This window comes from Gorilla gorilla, chromosome 9 (genome assembly GCF_029281585.2).
Source record: "Gorilla gorilla gorilla isolate KB3781 chromosome 9, NHGRI_mGorGor1-v2.1_pri, whole genome shotgun sequence".
NCBI classification, from domain to species: Eukaryota; Metazoa; Chordata; class Mammalia; order Primates; family Hominidae; genus Gorilla; species Gorilla gorilla.
The window spans coordinates 125,013,981-125,031,743 of record NC_073233.2 but is presented as its reverse complement, the minus strand read 5'-3'; the positions used below and the strand labels follow the sequence as shown (position 1 = coordinate 125,031,743).

The window sequence follows — 17,763 nt, the reverse complement described above, 5'->3', positions numbered from 1 at the left end:
TAGCTTGAAAGACTTCTTTTGGATCTGTTCAGAATAGAATTGCGGAAGCGAGTACGGAACTGTTGGATGAGCCATCACTAAGTTATGTTAGGAACATATTTGTGTTTAGCAGGTGTGTGATCCGTGGTAGACAAGGAGCCTCTGGACACTGATGGTATTTTATCTCAGACTTAGGCTTTTCAAAGAGGTAGGAATCAGATTGTGAATACTTAGCCACATTTCCCAGAAGTTGAAACGGAAAGAGAAGCAGACTCATTGCCTGTTGAAGCTTGTCTGTGTGGGCTGAGCTCACTCAGTTGGATACTTTCGGCCAGTTATTTTAAACTAAATTTAGGTTTTGATGAAGTTCTGAAAAATTATCAAATTTCTGTCTAGTTTCAGCTCCAGCGCATGTTTACCAGCAGTATACTTTACTTTTCACAGCTCCCCCCAGAAGAATAGAATGTCAAAATGTAGGTTAGTTGCCCACATTTCTTGAGACGGAATTTTTTGGAGAAGAAATTTTTTATTCCTTCCATCCATCCATCCATCCATCCATCCATCCATCCATCCATCCAATAAATGTGCAAAATTATCAGAAATAGAAATGGATGATATATGGCCCAAAATTCAAAAGGTACAAAGGAGCATTCAGTGAAATGAAGTCTTCTTGCCACCCCAATACCTGAGTCACACAGTTTCTTAGTTTTTTTTTTTTTTTGAGACGGAGTCTCACTCTGTTGCCCAGGCTGGAGTGCAGTGGCATGATCTTGGCTCACTGCAAGCTCCACCTCTCGGGTTCACGCCATTCTCCTGCCTCAGCCTCCGGAGTAGCTGGGACTACAGGCGCCTGCCGCCACGCCCAGCTAATTTTTTGTATTTTTAGTAGAGACGGGGTTTCACCATGTTAGCCAGGCTGGTCTCGATCTCCTGACCTCGTGATCTGCCCGCCTCGGCCTCCCAAAGTGCTGGGATTACAGGCGTGAGCCACCGCGCCCAGCCAGTTTCTTACTCTTATAAACATTTATTAAGGGCATCTCTGGATTAGTCCAAGTGCTAGATGCCGTTTATTTTCTGACAGTGCTTTGACATACTTGAAATTTCCAAGCATAATTTTACTTAAAAGTAAAAAAAGAAAATACCTGGCCAGATGCAGTGGTTCACACCTGTAATCCCAGCACTTTGGGAGGCTGAGGCAGGAGGATCACTTGAGCCCCAGAGTTGGAGACCAGCCTGGGCAACATAGTGAGACCTTATCTCTACAAATAATAATAATAAAAATAACCAGGGGTGTGGTGGTGCATGCCTGTGGTCCCAGCTACTCAGGAGGCTGAGGTGGGAGGATCGCTTGAGCCCAGGAGGTCAAGGTTTCAGTGAGCTATGATCGCGCCACTGAACTCCAGCCTGGGCAACAGAGCCAGAGCACTTCTCAAATAAAAAAGGACCAAAGAAAAATACCTAACCTAACTTATACTGCTCATTAGGATGGCACAGTGTGATAATCTAATGTAAGCCCTGTGGGGGTGGGAATTTTAATCTGTTATTCACTGCTGTATTCCTTATGTTTAGTGCAATGTCTGCAGATATTCCTTGAGTACATGAATATAAGGATTAAAAATAAGAGCTGAGTTTGTTTTTATACCCTTAATACATCTTTGACTTTTACTATTGGAATTTCCTATCTATAGTTAAGATGTTAAAGAAAAGTAATTTTCTACCTTTTTCTCACAAATCTCCGAGTAAGGAGAGTTCACAGCTTTTCTGGGCTAGTAATTGATTTTTGGCATAGCTCAAACTTTTATTATTAGGAAGATCAGTGTATCTAAAGTAAGTCTTGCAATTTGAATTGCAAATCCCTTAGTTTTTTTTTTTTTTATATTTTTGAGATAGGGTCTCGCTTTGTCACCTAAGGCTGGAGTGCAGTGATGTGATCATGGCTCTCTGCAGCCTCCACCTCCTAGGTTCAAGTCGTCCTTCTACTTCAGCCTCCTGAGTACCTGGGACTACAGGTGCATGCCACCATGCCCAGCTAATTTTAAAAAATTTTATTTTTAGTAGAGATGGGGGTCTTGCTATGTTGCTAGGCTGGTCTTGAACTCCTGGGCTCAAATGATCCTCCCTCTTTGGCTTCCCAAAGTGTTGGGATTACGGGTGTGAGCCATCACGCCTGGCCAACATCAGTTTTACTTTACCATAACATTGCTGTTATTTTTTGGATCTTTTTTACAATTTTATTTCTGGTTTTTCACTTTACAAATTTTCTGTGATAACCATTGTTGTGCACAAGTCTTTGATGTACTTCTGATTTTTTGCTCCGGATATATTGTTGAAAGGGAAATTACTGTGCCAAAGGGAACACATGCACGTACGGCACCTAATATGTATATTGCCACATTGCTTTCCAGAAAGGCCGCACTAGAGTTAACCTCCTGAGCAGTGTATGAGCAGGCTTGGCTCACTGCAAGCCACACTGACTCTCTTTATCTTATCTGTCTCCCATCTACCTTTGTTGGCTTGGGGGTGTAGGGCTTTTAAGTCTCTACTACACCTCTAAACCTAGTCCCATAGATATAGTACAAGTCAGGAGAAGGTTATAGCAGCTGTGTAATCCATCTTTCCCTGTACCAAACTTGGAAGAGGAATGACAAGAATTCAAGTGTAAGTCTAACCTTTTTTTTGAGGCAGAGTCTTGCTCTGTCGCCCAGGCTGGAGTGCAGTGGTGCGATGTCGGCTCACTGCAACCTCTGCCTCCTGGGTTCAAGCGATTCTCTTGCCTCAGCTTCCCTAGTAGCTGGGATTACAGGCTCCCACAGCCACGCCTGGCTAATTTTTGTATTTTTAGTAGAGATGGGTTTCACCATGTTGGCCAGGCTGGTCTTGAACTCTTGACCTCAAGTGATCCACCCCCCCGCCCAGCCTCTCAGAGTGCTGGTATTACAGGCATGAGCCACCGCACCCGGCCAAGTCTAACCTTTTACTTGCTTTTTATAAATCATCATTCTCTCCTGATCTTTGATAAAGGGACAAAAACCCAAACTGGAGAAATTGCTGAAGGGAAGAAGAGAGGTTAATGAGAAACAGACTCTTGATCACCCAAACCATTGATTTTTTTTTTTTTTTTTTTTTTTTTTTGAGATGGAGGAGTCTCGCTCTGTTGTCCAGGCTGGAGTACAATGGCATGATCTTGGCTCACTGCAACCTCTGCCTCTCGGGTTCAAGTGATTCCCCTGCCTCAGCCTCCTCAGTAGCTGGGATTACAGGCACGTGCCACCACACCTGGCTAATTTTTGTATTTTTAGTAGAGACGAGGTTTCACCATGTTAGTCAGGCTGCTCTCCAACTCCTGACTTTGTGATCCACCTGCCTCGACCTCCCAAAGTGCTGGGATTACAGGAGTGAGCCATTGCACCTTGCCTCGCCATTGACTTTTTTTTTTTTTTTTTTTTGAGACGGAGTCTCACTCTGTCACCCAGGCTGGAGTGCAGTGGCGCAGTCTCTGCTGACTGCAACCTCTGCCTCCTGGGTTCAAGAGATTCTCCTGCCTCAGCCTCCCAGGTAGCTGGGACTACGGGCACCCACCACCACACCCGGCTAATTTTTTTGTATTTTTAGTAGAGACGGGGTTTCACCATGTTGGCCAGGGTGGTCTTGAACTCCTACCTCATGATCCACTCGCCTCAGCCTCCCAGAGTGCTGGGATTATAGGCGTGAGCCACTGCACCCAGCCTACCACTGATTTTTAAATAACTATTTTTTGGTAAACCAGTGTGAGAATTTCAGAGATTAATAAAAGTTGTAAATTGCTCCTCCCTCGTTTTAATGATGAAAAGATAGTCAAGGAGATTGTGAAGGAGAAAGTTATATGAATAAATATGGTAATGCAGCAGTCCTATCATGTTTAAATTTGCTGTGTGCATTGTACTTTATGGGTTAAGAGATTTTCAAGGGTAATTGGGCCATATAGGCTATTGTGCTTAGTATGTTGTGGGGTTATGACTGTGGAATTATCTGTGTTTTGGACATTTGGTGGTAACTGCTTTTCTTTTATCTCCGATAGAAGCCCTCCTATACAGTAAGTTTTGGTTATGATATGCTTAGTTAATTGAGGGGAAAAACTGATAAAGCAGGAAAATCAGAAATATATATTCATGCATTAATTTTTTTTTTGGTTTTTCTTTTTTATGTAGATGGAGTCTTGCTCTGTCGCCCAGGCTGGAGTGCAGTGGCATGATCTCGGCTCACTGCAACCTCTGCCTCCTGAGTAGCTGGGACTATAGGCACATGCCACCATGCCCGGCCAATTTTTGTATTTTTTGTAGAGATGGGGTTTCGCCATGTTGGCCAGGATGGTCTCGAATTCCTGAGCTCAGGCAGTTCGCCTGCTTCGGTCTCCTAAAGTGCTAGGCTTACAGGCATGAGCCACCATGCCTGGCTCATGCATTACTCTTTTAAAAAGTATGTATTGTGGAAAATTTCAAACATAAATGAAAGTAGAGGGAATAATATAATGAACCCCCATGTGCCTGTCGCCTAGTTTAAACAGTTGTCATCTTGTGACCAATCTTGCATTTATACCTTTCCCACTTCCCCGCTTTTTTCCTGGATTTTGAAGCATATCCCAGAATCCTTTCATTTCATCGGTAGGTATTTTGGCATGTATCTCTAAATAGATGAAGATTCTTTAAACAAACAAACAAAACCAAACCCCAGGGCTGGGTATGGTGGTTCATGCCTGCCATCCCAGCACTTTGGGAGGTCTAGGTAGGTGGATCGCTTGAGGCTAGTTCAAAACCAGACTGAGCAGCACGGTAGTAGTGAGGCCCCATCTCTACCAAAAAATAAAAATAAGTGAGCGGTGGATGGTGGTGAGTGGCTGTAGTTCTAGCTACTTGGGAGGTTGAGCTGGGAGGATTGCTTGAGCCCAGGAGTTCCAGATTACAGTGCAGTAAACTATGGTTGCGCCACTGCATTCCAGCCTGTGTGACAGAGACCCTGTCTCTAAAAAGGAAAGAAAGAAAAGAGAGAGAAAAGAAAGAAAGAAAGATCGATTAGCACATAGGTTAATATCAAAATATCTTAACCTATGTTAACAAACATTAATATTTTTTGTTAATATTAAATATTAATGTTTGTTAACATAGGTTAATATTTTGTTAACCTGTTGATGCAGGGCCAAGGCTTTTTCTTTGTATGCCCTAGTTGGAGTTCCTTAATTTTGTTTCCATTAAATACACCCATAATTCATTATCTATAATTTCCAGTTTTGTTTGCTTTTTGAAGCAGAACATGAATTTAATGGCATTTGTGAAGCAATATTAGTACAGAATCCCTCTTGATTTTTATGACTCCTTCCCAGTCTTTCATACTCATCTCATTCACGTCTAATTTACTATATCTTTTTAAGCATTTGATGAAGTTTTCATAGAAACGTATCTCCTTAATTTTTCATCAGTTTACATTCTATTTAATTAAATTACATAACTGTAATAATGAGCAACTGGTATAAATAGGTTTGGGAAAAAAACAGTTAATTATTGGTAAGAATATAACTTAATAATGGGAGGCTGGGCCTGGCGCCGTGGCTCATGCCTGTAATTGCAGCACTTTGGGAGGCCCAGGCGGGCGGATCACCTGAGGTCAGGAGTTCCAGACCAGCCTGGCCAACCTGGTGAAACCCTGTCGCTACTAAAAATACAAAAATTAGCTGGGTGTGTTGGTGCATGCCTGTAATCCTAGCTACTCGAGAGGTCTGAGGCAGGAGAATTGCTTGAACCTGGGAGGCAGAGGTTGCAGTGAGCCGAGATCCTGCCACTGTACTGCAGCCTGGGCCACAGAGCGAGACTCCATCTCAAACAAACCAACCACAAAAAAACCAAAAAACTTAATAATGGGAGCAGCAGAAGCTTATAAGAGTAAGAGACAGCTGTTATTAGTTGGGGCCAGTTTGCATGTTGGGGGCATTGGTTGCTTTACTGAGACAAGGACAAGCATTGATTATTTTGGCAGGTTGGTTGAGTGAAGGTGGGCTAAGAGAGCTTCTGCGTTAATTTAAAATAATAAAGAAGTCAAAGCTGTTAGAAATTTGAGGACAAGTTATCTTATAGAATCTTTTATTATTTATAGTGTGTACTTCGAGGTGGTATTTTTGTCCACTTATGTTAGAATTTGTGTGAACTGAGCTGAATTTGGTAATGAGTCAGTGGTATTAAAAACTTGGTGAAGAAACTGGCCAGACTCTTTAGTTTAAGAGGTTTATATCTGTTCACTGCTAGTGTAGTGTTCTATGGAACAAGTTGACATTTTCTTGTAGTAAGTTGTTTTCTGTTTCTGGCAGAAGCAATCTTGGTTCATATGCTGCAAGAAACAGAATTGTTTTTATTGTGGAAGACAGGAGCAGAGCTGTGTGTTTCTTATTAGGATGAGTTGGACACCTGCAGGATTTCTTCTCTCTTTCTGCTTCCTGCCTCCTGTTGTCTTTTCCTTCTGTTAGAATGTTCTAATATTGCATAAGCAGCATTCCGACAATAGTTGAATTTTTTTGGTACTTCATTTTTTTAAACCCTCAAAATAATGTTTTTAGTGATTGTATGTTCTTGGCTTACTTTCCATTTCTACATCAACAGGGATATTGTTATTCTAGTCAAATGGGGTAGTTGTATTCTGGCAATGATCTTTGGGTCCAAGTCAGCTGCAGAAACAACACTTTCATATATTATACCTAAATATCTTACATGTGTATGGTAATTCTGGGAGGTAATTAAATGTTGGGATGGTACTTTAGGATCTCTTTAAAGGATTTCACAGTTCTCAGGAATAAAATAACTTGTTTGAAGCATGTTACTCATTGGCCTTTGACCATGCAAAAGGGTAGCCAGTGATTTTAGCCTACTGCCTCTTCTGATCTCATTTTCCTCCTTCCTTTTGAGGCAGCAGCTGCATCCAGTGCCCTGCTCTAATTGAGCTCTCAGTAAAAGGGGTATTGTTATACCAAGTCACAACCTCATATAGCAGTGAGGTTACATCAATGGTTGTTAGATTTTTAGGCCACGCATCCATTTTGGAGTCACATTAAATTTTGAAAACCAAAATTTAGTTGCATTACCTAAATTTCTCTTCCTTTTCTTATCCTGATACCAGGATAAGAATAGGTTTTCTGTTTTTCCAGCTCTTTGTGGAACCTTTTTGGCCCATCAGAGTTGCTTGCGACAATTTGTAGTTAAAGAACTGAGACTGGTGCGGGAATCGGGATGTTTCTGGTTCCAGTTTTTACTAGCCAGCAGTTTGGGCAAATTACTTAACCTCAGGGGGCTTCCAGTTTCTCTTTAATTTATAATTTTTTCAACTGCTTTATTGAGGTACACTTCACAGACCATACAGTTCACTCAGTTTTTTTAAGTGTATTCATGGAGCTGTGCAACCATCACTATAATACATTTTAGAACATTTTCATTATCCTTAAAAGAAACATGGTACCCATTAGCAGTCACTGCTTATTTCTTCAACCTCTCTTCTCAGCCCTAAGCAACAACAAATTAATCTTTATCGATTTACGTCATCTGGACACTTCATATAAATAGAATTATGCAGTGGGTGTCCTGTTGTATTTTACTTCTTTCACTTGGTGTAATGCCTTCAAGGTTCATGCATGTTCTTGCATATGTTGGAATCTCATTATTTTTTTATGGCTGAATAATATTATGTTGTATGGATATGCCACATTTTTAAAATCAATTCATGAATTGGTGGGCATTGTTTCTACTTATTGGCAATTATGAATAATATGGTCTTGAACATTTGTGTACAAATTTCTGTGTGATCATGTTTTCATTTTTTCTTGGGCATATACCTAGGAGTGGAATTGCTTGGTCATGTGGTGATTCCTTGTTTAAGGTTTTGAGCAACTTCCAAACTGTTTTCCACAGTAGCTGCCCCATTTTATATTCTTACCTGCAATGTATGAGGGTTTCTGTTCTGTCTACATCCAAAACTTCTTTTCTTTTTTTTGATTTTAGCCATCCTAGTGGATGTGAAGAAGTATTGCATTGTGGTTTTGATCTACATTTCCCTAACGAACAATGGTAGTGAGCATCATTTCATGTGCCAGTTGATCATTTGTATATTTCCTTTGGAGAAATGTCTATTAACATCCTTTGCCCGGTTTTGAATTGGATTATTTGTCTTTTTATTGCTGAGTTGTAAGAGTTCTTTATGTTTGGGATACAAGTCCCTTATCAGATACATGATTTACAAATATTTTCTGCCATTCTATGGGTCGTCTTTTCAGTTTCTTGGTAGTGTTGTTTGCAGCACAAGTGTCTTTAATTTTGATTCTCTAGTTTCTTAATTTATATAGTTGTTTTAACTCTGAAACTATGTTTTATTGAGATTATTTTCCTCTGTGCTCATTCTGTACTTTCTCCCATTTTCATATAGCTCTCTCTTTCCCAGGACGTTTTCTAACCTCAAAGACTTTATTTTTTTAATTAATTTATTTATTTTGAGACGGAGTCTCACTCTGTCGCCCACGCTGGCGTGCAGTGGCGCCATCTCGGCTCACTGCAAGCTCCGCCTCCCAGGTTCGTGCCATTCTCCTGCCTCAGCCTCCCAAGTAGCTGGGACTACAGGTACCTGCCACCACGCCCGGCTAATTTTTTGTAATTTTTAGTAGAGATGGGGTTTCACCGTGTTAGCCAGGATGGTCTCGATCTCCTGACCTCGTGATATGCCTGCCTCGGCCTCCCAAAGTGCTGTGATTACAGGTGTGAGCCACCGTGCCCGGCCTCTAGCCTCAAAGACTTTAAAAACATCTGTCTATGTATTTGCCTCTCTAATACATGTGTCTTACAAAATAATCAAACCTTACAAAATGTATAACAAAGAAAGTGAAAGTTCCTCATCTCTCCAGAGAAAACATTGTTAACTATTTATAACCAGATTTTTTTCCCATTCACATGGTAAAATTTTTTTTTAATTAAAAATGGGAACATACCACAATCTAGTTTGCCACTTGTTTTTTCATTTAATAGTATATCTCCAACATTATTCCATGTCAGTACACTTTGTCCTTGTCTCAATCATTTTAATGGCTGCAGAGTATTCTATTTTATGGATATACTATACTTTACATAGTAGCCTATTGATAGATTTTAGGGTTGTTTCTAGATTTTGTTTTATTTTTTTGAGACAGAGTTTCTCTCTGTCACCCATGCTGGAGTGCAATGGCATGATCTTGGCTCACTGCAACCTCCCAGATTCGAGTGATTCTCCCACCTCAGCCTCCCAAGCAGCTGGGATTACAGGTGCGCGCCACCACACCCAGCTAATTTTTGTATTTTTAGTAGAGACAGGGTTTCACCATGTTGGCTTGGCTGGTCACGAACTCCTGGCCTTGAGTGATCCCCCTGCCTCAGCCTCCCAAAGTGCTGGGATTACAGGTGTGAGTCAGCGTGCCCGGCCAAGATTTTAATGTTTTAATTACAAATTTTACATAAGTTGTTTCTGCACATTTATATTTGCACACTTGTGCTAGTGTTTTTTTCCTATTCCATTTATTTGCTATTGCAGTATTTACTATTCAAAACACGTAGACTTATTTTAAAAAATAAAAGAGTTTTATTTAGTGTGACCTAGAGTCAACGTCTCAAAAGTTATGTATTCTTTTCCATCATGATATATACAATGTTCTGATCTTCTTTTAAAGCCAGAGTCTTCATTTTCTTGGTAATCGTATAGAATAATTTACTAGAAGTGGAATGCTTGGATCAAAGTATGAGTGCTTAAAATCATGTAGATGTTGCCACATCACCCTCCAAGTAAGGCCATGCCAATTCACTCAGCTTGAGAGTGTATGACAGTGATTTTTCTGTTCTTTTTAACCCTGCAAATAGCCTTTTTAGGGAATTAATCTGACAGGTGAAAAAATGTCATTTTATTATTTGTAGTTACTTATTAATGCATTCGAGCATCATTTAATTTGTCTGTTGGTTGTCTTTCTGCTTTGTCTACTTTTCTGTTGGGGTTTTGGCTTTTTCTTATTCATCAGTTGTCATAGCTTTATTATTATTATTAATGTTTTAAAAAAATTGAGATGGAGTCTCACTCTGTCACCCAGGCTGGAGTACAGTGGTGCAATCTTGGCTCACTGAAACCTCTGCCTCCCAAATTCAAATGGTTCTCATGTCTCAGCCTCCCAAAATGCTGGGATTACAGGCATGAGCTGCTGTGCCTGGCCTGTAATAGCTTTTTAATATTAGGGAAATTAGTTACCTTATAAAATATATTACTGATATTTTTCTTTGTCTTTTGACTTTGTGTGTGTGTCTAATATAAAATGAAAATGCTTTTATTTTTATAGTCAGATTTTTCTGTGTTTTCTCTTTATGGCTTGCTTTTTAAAATTCTAATTATATAAAAATATTTACCCATTTTTTTCAACTACTTTTATGGTTTTGTTTTTAAATGTAAATCTTTGCTTCATGTGAAATGCATTTTGATATAAACCAAATGAGATAGGGGATGAGTTGTAGAAGTTATTGGAGTTGTAAATTTACATTTATTTTTGTGATTATTAATGGCTTCCTCCTACTTGACTGTAAGTCCCATGAGGGCAATGTATTGTGTTGTTTTGTTTTTCCCTTGCTCTTATTTTCAGTGTCTAGCACAGTGCTTGCCTTGTAATAGGCCCTCCATTTATTGAATAAATGAGTCTAGGTTTTTCTCCAGGTCTCTAGCTTCTCCTGACACAATTAATTGCATAATTGCTCTTTTCCTTCTTGATTTAAAAAGCAACACTATCATTTACAAAACCCCCATAGATACTTAGGTACATTTCTGAACTCTAATCCATTGAGTGTGCTGTCTTTTCTTGCTTTGATACTGTACAGCTTTAATTATGATAGCTTTATACAACTTAAAGTATATTTGGGAGGCCAGCTTTAAGCACTCTTAAATATATTATACCACAGTTTGGGAAGCTCTATAATCTCCTTTATTAAACTTTTTGCTATACCTTTGGAAACATTCATTTAACTTAACAATTAAACACTTAATCCATTCTGAAAGTCGGCCTGCAAAGCAGAAAGGATTTTTGGGGTGTTATTTGGTGTAAAGAGTTTTTTTTTTAGGATATCATACTTAATTCTGGCATGACCTCTTTAGTGTCTTTTAAAAAACTCTCATTTTATAACTTTGGGCATTTCTAGAAAAGCAACATTTTTCTCACAGTTTTCTGATGCAAAATACACAGAGGGGTAGGTGGCAGAAAAGGTATCGAGATGATTGTGTTGGCACCCCACTGATGTCGAAGCAGATAGTGGAAAAGACATTACTTAAAAGTGTTTTGCAGATTTCGGCTTAAATTAAAAATATGACAATTTTAATTTAATTTAATTAAAAATATGACAATTCTCAGGCCGGGTGTGGTGGCTCACGCCTATAATCCCAGCACTTTGGGAGGCCAAGGCGGGCGGATTGCCTGAGGTCAGGAGTTTGAGACCAGTCTGGCCAACATGGTGAAACCCCATCTCTACTAAAAATACAAAAAAATTAGCTGGGCCTGTAATCCCAGCTACTTGGGAGGCTGAGGCAGGAGACTTGCTTAACCAGGGAGGTGGAGGTTGCAGTGAGCCAAGATCATGCCACTGCACTACAGCTGGGTGACAGAGCAAGACTCCGTCTCAAAAAAAAAAAAAAAAGGTGTTATGCAGATTTCAGTTTAGCCACCTTGATCCTCCCACCTTGTGCATGACACGTTACCTTCCTGTGGCATGCAGTATTTGACTGATTCATTGGATGTGACTTGCATTAAGTTCAGATAACATTGCTGAATAATCACTTTCTTATTCTTTAGTGTAGCCTCCTTTCTCTGTACAACATCAGAAATTCTTAAACTCTGAAATAGAGCATTCTCTTGGGATTTTCTGTAATGTCTTTCTCATGTAGGAACCAACTTCAGGGTCTTGTGAGCATCAGAGAAGTTTAAGGTCTAGGGAACTGAGCTAATGGAACAAGGCATGCCTAATGTGATAAAATCCTTGCTTTCTTTGCAATTGAAATTGTTTATTCTAAATAACTGCTAATTTACAAATGTATTTTCACATGATTACCCATTCTGTTCTCAAAAAGCATAATAGGGGTTTTGTGACTTTCAGACTTTCCTGAAAAAGCCTAACCGTGGATTTTAGAATTATTAAGCTAGAAAAATACACACATACACACACAGGTTTGTTTGGGACCCTTAGTCTCCACCCTGGAATTAAGTGACACTGAAAATAACTCTGGAATAAAAGGTTTTTATGTAGCAGAATAGTTGACTTACAGGGGTTCTTCCCTTTGCACATTTTCTCTGGGTAGAAAATGAGCTTGTTTTTCTTTTAGTTGTATTAAAATTTTTTTTTCCTCAATGCTAGTTTTAACTGAGAGATTTTTAGGCAGTTAACTCTCCCAGCACAGCAATAAGCAGCTTATTAGTAGATATTATCTCTTGTTGATTTGTTACCCTTGAGATTTACTGTGCTTGCAAAACACCTGTCTGTGTTTGAGCTTTGCTAGGTAGTTGGCTTTTGTGTTTGACTGAAGATTTTTTCCAAAGAAAGCAAATAGCTATTCGGAAAAGAAAGAGTCAGCAAATTTCTGTATGCTTTCATGGAAGAGATTTCCCAATTAGAAAGCTTTTGTAGGCTTAACCTTTTGCCCTAAAGTAACCCAACATTTTATTATGTATTCCATTGAGGTTTTGGAGCTCTGCACCAGAAAGCGAGGACCAAGGTTGAATGTGAAAGGAATATTCAGAGGATGAAGCTCATAGTCAACAAAGTGCTGCTTCATAGGCTAGGTCCAAAAATAACCTGCTTGCCACAGGGAGCGAGAATGGAGGTAGCATTAGCTGCTGTTTTGAGCAGTGTTTCATGTCCTGTCATGTCATTCCAGAATGGTTTTTTGGTTTTGTTTAGAGACAGGGTCTTGCTCTGTTGACCAGGCCAGAGTGCAGTGTGGTGTGATTGTAGCTCACAGTCACCTCAAACTCCTGGGCTCAAGTGATCCTCCCATCTCAGTTTCCTGAATAGCTAGGACTACAGACACACACCATTGCACTTGGCTAGTGGTTTTATTTTTAGTATAGACAGTGTCTCGGTTTGTTGCCTAGGCTGGTCTCAAACTCCTGGCCTGAAGCAGTTATCCTACCTTGGCCTTCCAAAGCACTGGGATTATAGGCATGAGCAGCCACACCTGGTCTCATTCCAGAATAATTAAAATTATGTTTAAGGCGGCCGGGTGCAGTGGCTCATGCCTGTAATCTCAGTACTTTGGGAGGCCGAGGCGGGTGGATCACGAGGTCAGGAGTTCAAGACCAGCCTGGCCAATATGGTGAAACCCCGTCTCTACTAAAAATACAAAATAAAAATACAAAAATTAGCCGGGTATGGTAATTAGCGGGTGCCTGTAATCCCAGCTACTTGGGAGGCTGAGGCAGAGAATTGCTTGAACCCGGGAGGTGGAGGTTGCAGTGAGCCAAGATCGTGCCACTGCACTCCAGCCTGGGCGACAGAGTGAGACTCCATCTCGAAAAAAAAAAAAATTGTGTTTAAGGCAATATCATTTAAAATTTTATTTTGGGAGAATGTTGCCTTGGTAAACTGGTAAATAACAGTTATTCTGAAAGGTTTCAGAAGAATGCCTTTATGCTAAATTGAAGAAATTAACATAATTTACTCTTCTGTAAATAGGGGAATGGTCTGCATTATGCTCATTTAATCATTGGAGTTCAAATTAATGATTTGCTGGGGTCCTGTGGTGAATCTTGAGTGATTAAGAGGGAGAACTCAGTCCTTGGTTCAGAAGAGTTAGCATTGGAATGGATCCTCAACAGGCCCTGAAGGTAGGAAGTGTTCTGATTTAGAGAGCTCTTCCAAGGCTTGTGATGGAACCCTGCAACAGTAAGTTTTACGAGTATCAATAACTGGCCGGGTGCAGTGGCTCACACCTGTAATCCCAGCACTTTGGGAGGCTGTGGTGGGTGGATCACCTAAGATCAGGAGTTCGAGACCAGCCTGGCCAACATGGTGAAACCCCGTCTCTACTAAATATACAAAAATTAGCCAGCCATGGTGGCAGGCGCCTGTAATCCCAGCTACTAGAGAGGCTGAGGCAGGAGAATTGCTTGAACCCAGGAGGGGGAGGTTGCAGTGCGCCGAGATCGTGCATTGCACTCCAGCCTGGGCAACAAGAGCAAAAAACTGTCTCAAAAAAAAAAAAAAAAAAAAAAAAAAGCCGGGCTTGGTGGCTCACGCCTATAATCCCAGCACTTTGGGAGATCGAGACCATCTTGGCTAACACTGTGAAACCCCATCTCTACTAAAAATAAAAAAAAAATAAGCCAGGTGTGGTGGCGGGCGCCTGTAGTCCCAGCTCCTTGGGAGGCTGAAGCAGGTGAATGGCGTGAACCCAGGAGGCGGAGCTTGCAGTGAGCCGAGATCATGCCACTGCACTCCAGCCTGGGCAACAGAGCCGAGATTCCTAAAAAAAAAAAAAAAAAAAAAAAATTATCAATAACATAGAATGTGGATATACATAGCACATAGATAAATATAGCAAGTCAGGAAGTTTGCCTAGAAGGAATAAATTAACTCTTGTTACTTGGTGAGATCATGGAAGGGAATGTAGTTTGTTTTAGGTGGTGGTAATTGTGAGTTTGAGGCTGGCCCAGGAAATGAGTTGTCAGATATGCTGTCATCCTCATTAATGGTTCAGCTTATTTCTCAGGTTTATAGTTGTATGAAGAGATGCTATGCCTACCCCATTTAGGGAACTGTTAGGTTCAAAATCATAAAAGCTAAAGAAGAGTGAAATACAGTGAAAAGTATCCTGTTCACACATACCCCATGATCATCCAGATTTCCCTTCCCAGGGGCAGTTGATATTATCTGTGTCTTATATGTCTTGAGATAGTTTATGTGTATAGAAGTAAATGTAAATATCTACTACTTACTTCCTCTTTTAACACAAATTATAGTAAATAATATACAATAGTCTGCATCTTACTTTTTTCACTCTCGTATCTAATGTTAAAAAAGCTACGTGGTATTCCAATGAAAGGATGTATTATATATATTTTTTAGATATTTCATTTGAGTTGTTTTTTTTTGTTTTGAGACGGAGTCTCTCTCTGTCACCCAGGCTGGAGTGCAATGGTGCGATCTTGGCTCCCTGCAACTTCCACCTCCCTGGTTGAAGCAATTTCCCTGCCTCAGCCCCCTCAGTAGCTGGGATTACAGGCTCATGCCACCATGCCTGGCTAATTTTTTTTTGTATTTTTAGTAGAGACAGGGTTTCACCATGTTGGCTAGACTGGTCCCAAACTCCTGACCTCAGGCAATCCGCCTGCCTCGGCCTCCCAAAGTGCTGGGATTACAGGTGTGAGCCACCATGCCTGGTCTTGAGTTGTTTCTAAGCTGTTGCTAATAAAACAATGCTAGAGGATTTAAAAAAATATGTTAGGGTTTTATATTGACAAGTAAATACTGTCATAATAGAAACTTGCTATACTTATAATAATAATAAATCTATACAACGTGTTCATAAATGTCTATTTGAGCCTTCCTGTAAGGTAAGTACAACATTTTATCACTTCATAACCAGTAAAGTGGCAGAAGTAGAGGTAGAACCAAGGTCTTCTGACTCCTATTTGAGTATCTGTCTACTTTACCCAAAATACATATACTTTTGTGGGGCTGTAGGGAAGTGGGGGTGGGAGAATAAGAGGAAGTAGACCTAGGTGGGGCAAGCTTGAGATAGGGATGTATCTGTCATTCTAGAAATCGGGATCCTGTTTGCTAGGAGTAAGTGGAACTGGACATCAGCCTGTTACAGGGACATAAAGGCACTTAGGCACTGGCAGAGCACTATGGTTTGATTGCCATCTTGGAGTACAGTAGTATGGTAAGCCAAAGAGTGGTAGTTCTGGAGAAGCTGGGGACTGTCAGAGCTCCCTAGAATAGACTGGGAGTGAAACAGCATTCACGATTTGCTAAGGAGGCTGGGCTACTAGGAAGGATAAGGTAGGAGCCCAGGAGTTCAAGGCTGCAGTGAATTAATGATTGTGCCACTGCATTCCAGCCTTGGCAACAGAGCAAGACCCTGTCTCTTAAAAATATTGGTCAAGACCATAAAACAAGAACATAGGCCATAGTGAAAACATAAAATTTTCTTAGTAGCTGTGGTAGCAAACATGTTAATGGTAAGGAGATAGCTGTAATTTTAGTCAATTTTGGCTTAAGACTGAGGACTGGGAAAGAGCCTTCTTCCTCCGGAGGAGTAGTTAAGTCATCTTACAACTGGGAGTAGAGAGACAAGGACGTGTGAAGCTGATTCATGCTTTCATTATATAGTTAATACTATTTGGAAACCTGTGTGTAGGTCTGGTCAATAGACTTCCATCTTAATTGCTGTATGCTAAGTGCCTCCTATGTTCTGTATACTTCATGTAATTCTTGCTAGCCTTCAACAGCTTTTTACAAAGTAACTATTGTTATACCTAATTTCTATTGAGAAAAATGAGCTTCACTTAGATAACTTGTCCAAAGTTCTTTACCTTGTAAGTGGTAGAGCTGAGATTTATAAGTAGGTCTATATGACTCCAGGGCTCTTTCTTTCCATGATACCAGGTATTAGGCATCAAAATTGGACAGTAGAATTCTAATCACAGCTGTACATAACCAGAAAGTATGAGTATGGATGAGTGTTAGCATGTAACCAGACAACTTGTCTGTTATGGATGATTTGGGCTGAAAGAGTAGAAGGAATGCTAAGGAAAATGAGCATTGGAGATGTTGAGAGCTCGCAAACTCATGATGAATGTGTATATAATTTAAGTAATGCACTTGCTGTGCATATGTAGAGCCTTAAGATAAAATTTCCAATGCTCCCTTCCCTCATTAGGTTTTTCTTTCTAAAGTTCTTCTATATTGAGATTATATAGCTGCCACTAAAGACTGTAGCTGGTAGTAGCCAGGACCTGGAACTTTTTGGCAAGAGGGTGTTATCTGGAGGATCCATGTATACTGAGATCACCATAATCATGAATTCTTCTCCCACTGTAAAGTTTGAGGAGGTAAGAATCTCCTTGACTTAGCAAATTTGAGCTTATAAATGCTAGGTCCAACTAGACTTTACTAGCCTCAATTCCTTAGCATTATCCTGCAAAATACTGATGTATACTTTTTGGATAATACCTTTGATCTACTTTCAACCACCGTTGTAGGGAATTGTTAGTATGAGAGGTTGACATTTTGGTTAAATAATCACTTGGAAACTGTGACTCAGCATTAGTCACTGGCTTTCTGCTGGGTTACATTCTCTTGTCTCTTGCCTTAATTGTGGTAAGCCTCAGCCATTTGATTACACAACTACCAAAGAGGATGACCTTAGTGATAACCCAGTCACATTTTCAGATAGTAAAAATATTAGGGACAAAATCTTTCATATGTATTAGCGAGTGGTATGGGTTCGCCTCTGGAGAAATGTTAGCACATTTTCCAGGTTTGCCCGATGATATGAAAAGATGAATAGCTATCTTAGTGAAAATAGCTGTTTACACTTTTAGTTAGTAGTTTTTAAAAGTGGAAATGTAACAATATGCTTTTTGGACACAGTCATTTTATTTTATTTTTATTTTTTTTGAGACGGAGTTTTGCTCTTGTGCAGGCTGGAGTGCCGTGGCATGATCTGGGCTCACTGCAATTTCTGCCTCCCTGGTTCAAGCGATTCTCCTACCTCAGCCTCACTGGT

At 40.2% G+C, this 17,763-nt stretch overlaps 1 protein-coding gene across 12 annotated transcripts in view; it reads left to right on the top strand.

The window, feature by feature from the left end:
* Positions 1-17,763, top strand: part of SIK3 (SIK family kinase 3) — a 263,876-nt gene that overhangs the window by 8,628 nt on the left and 237,485 nt on the right. The gene's annotated exons all lie outside the window — the stretch shown is intronic.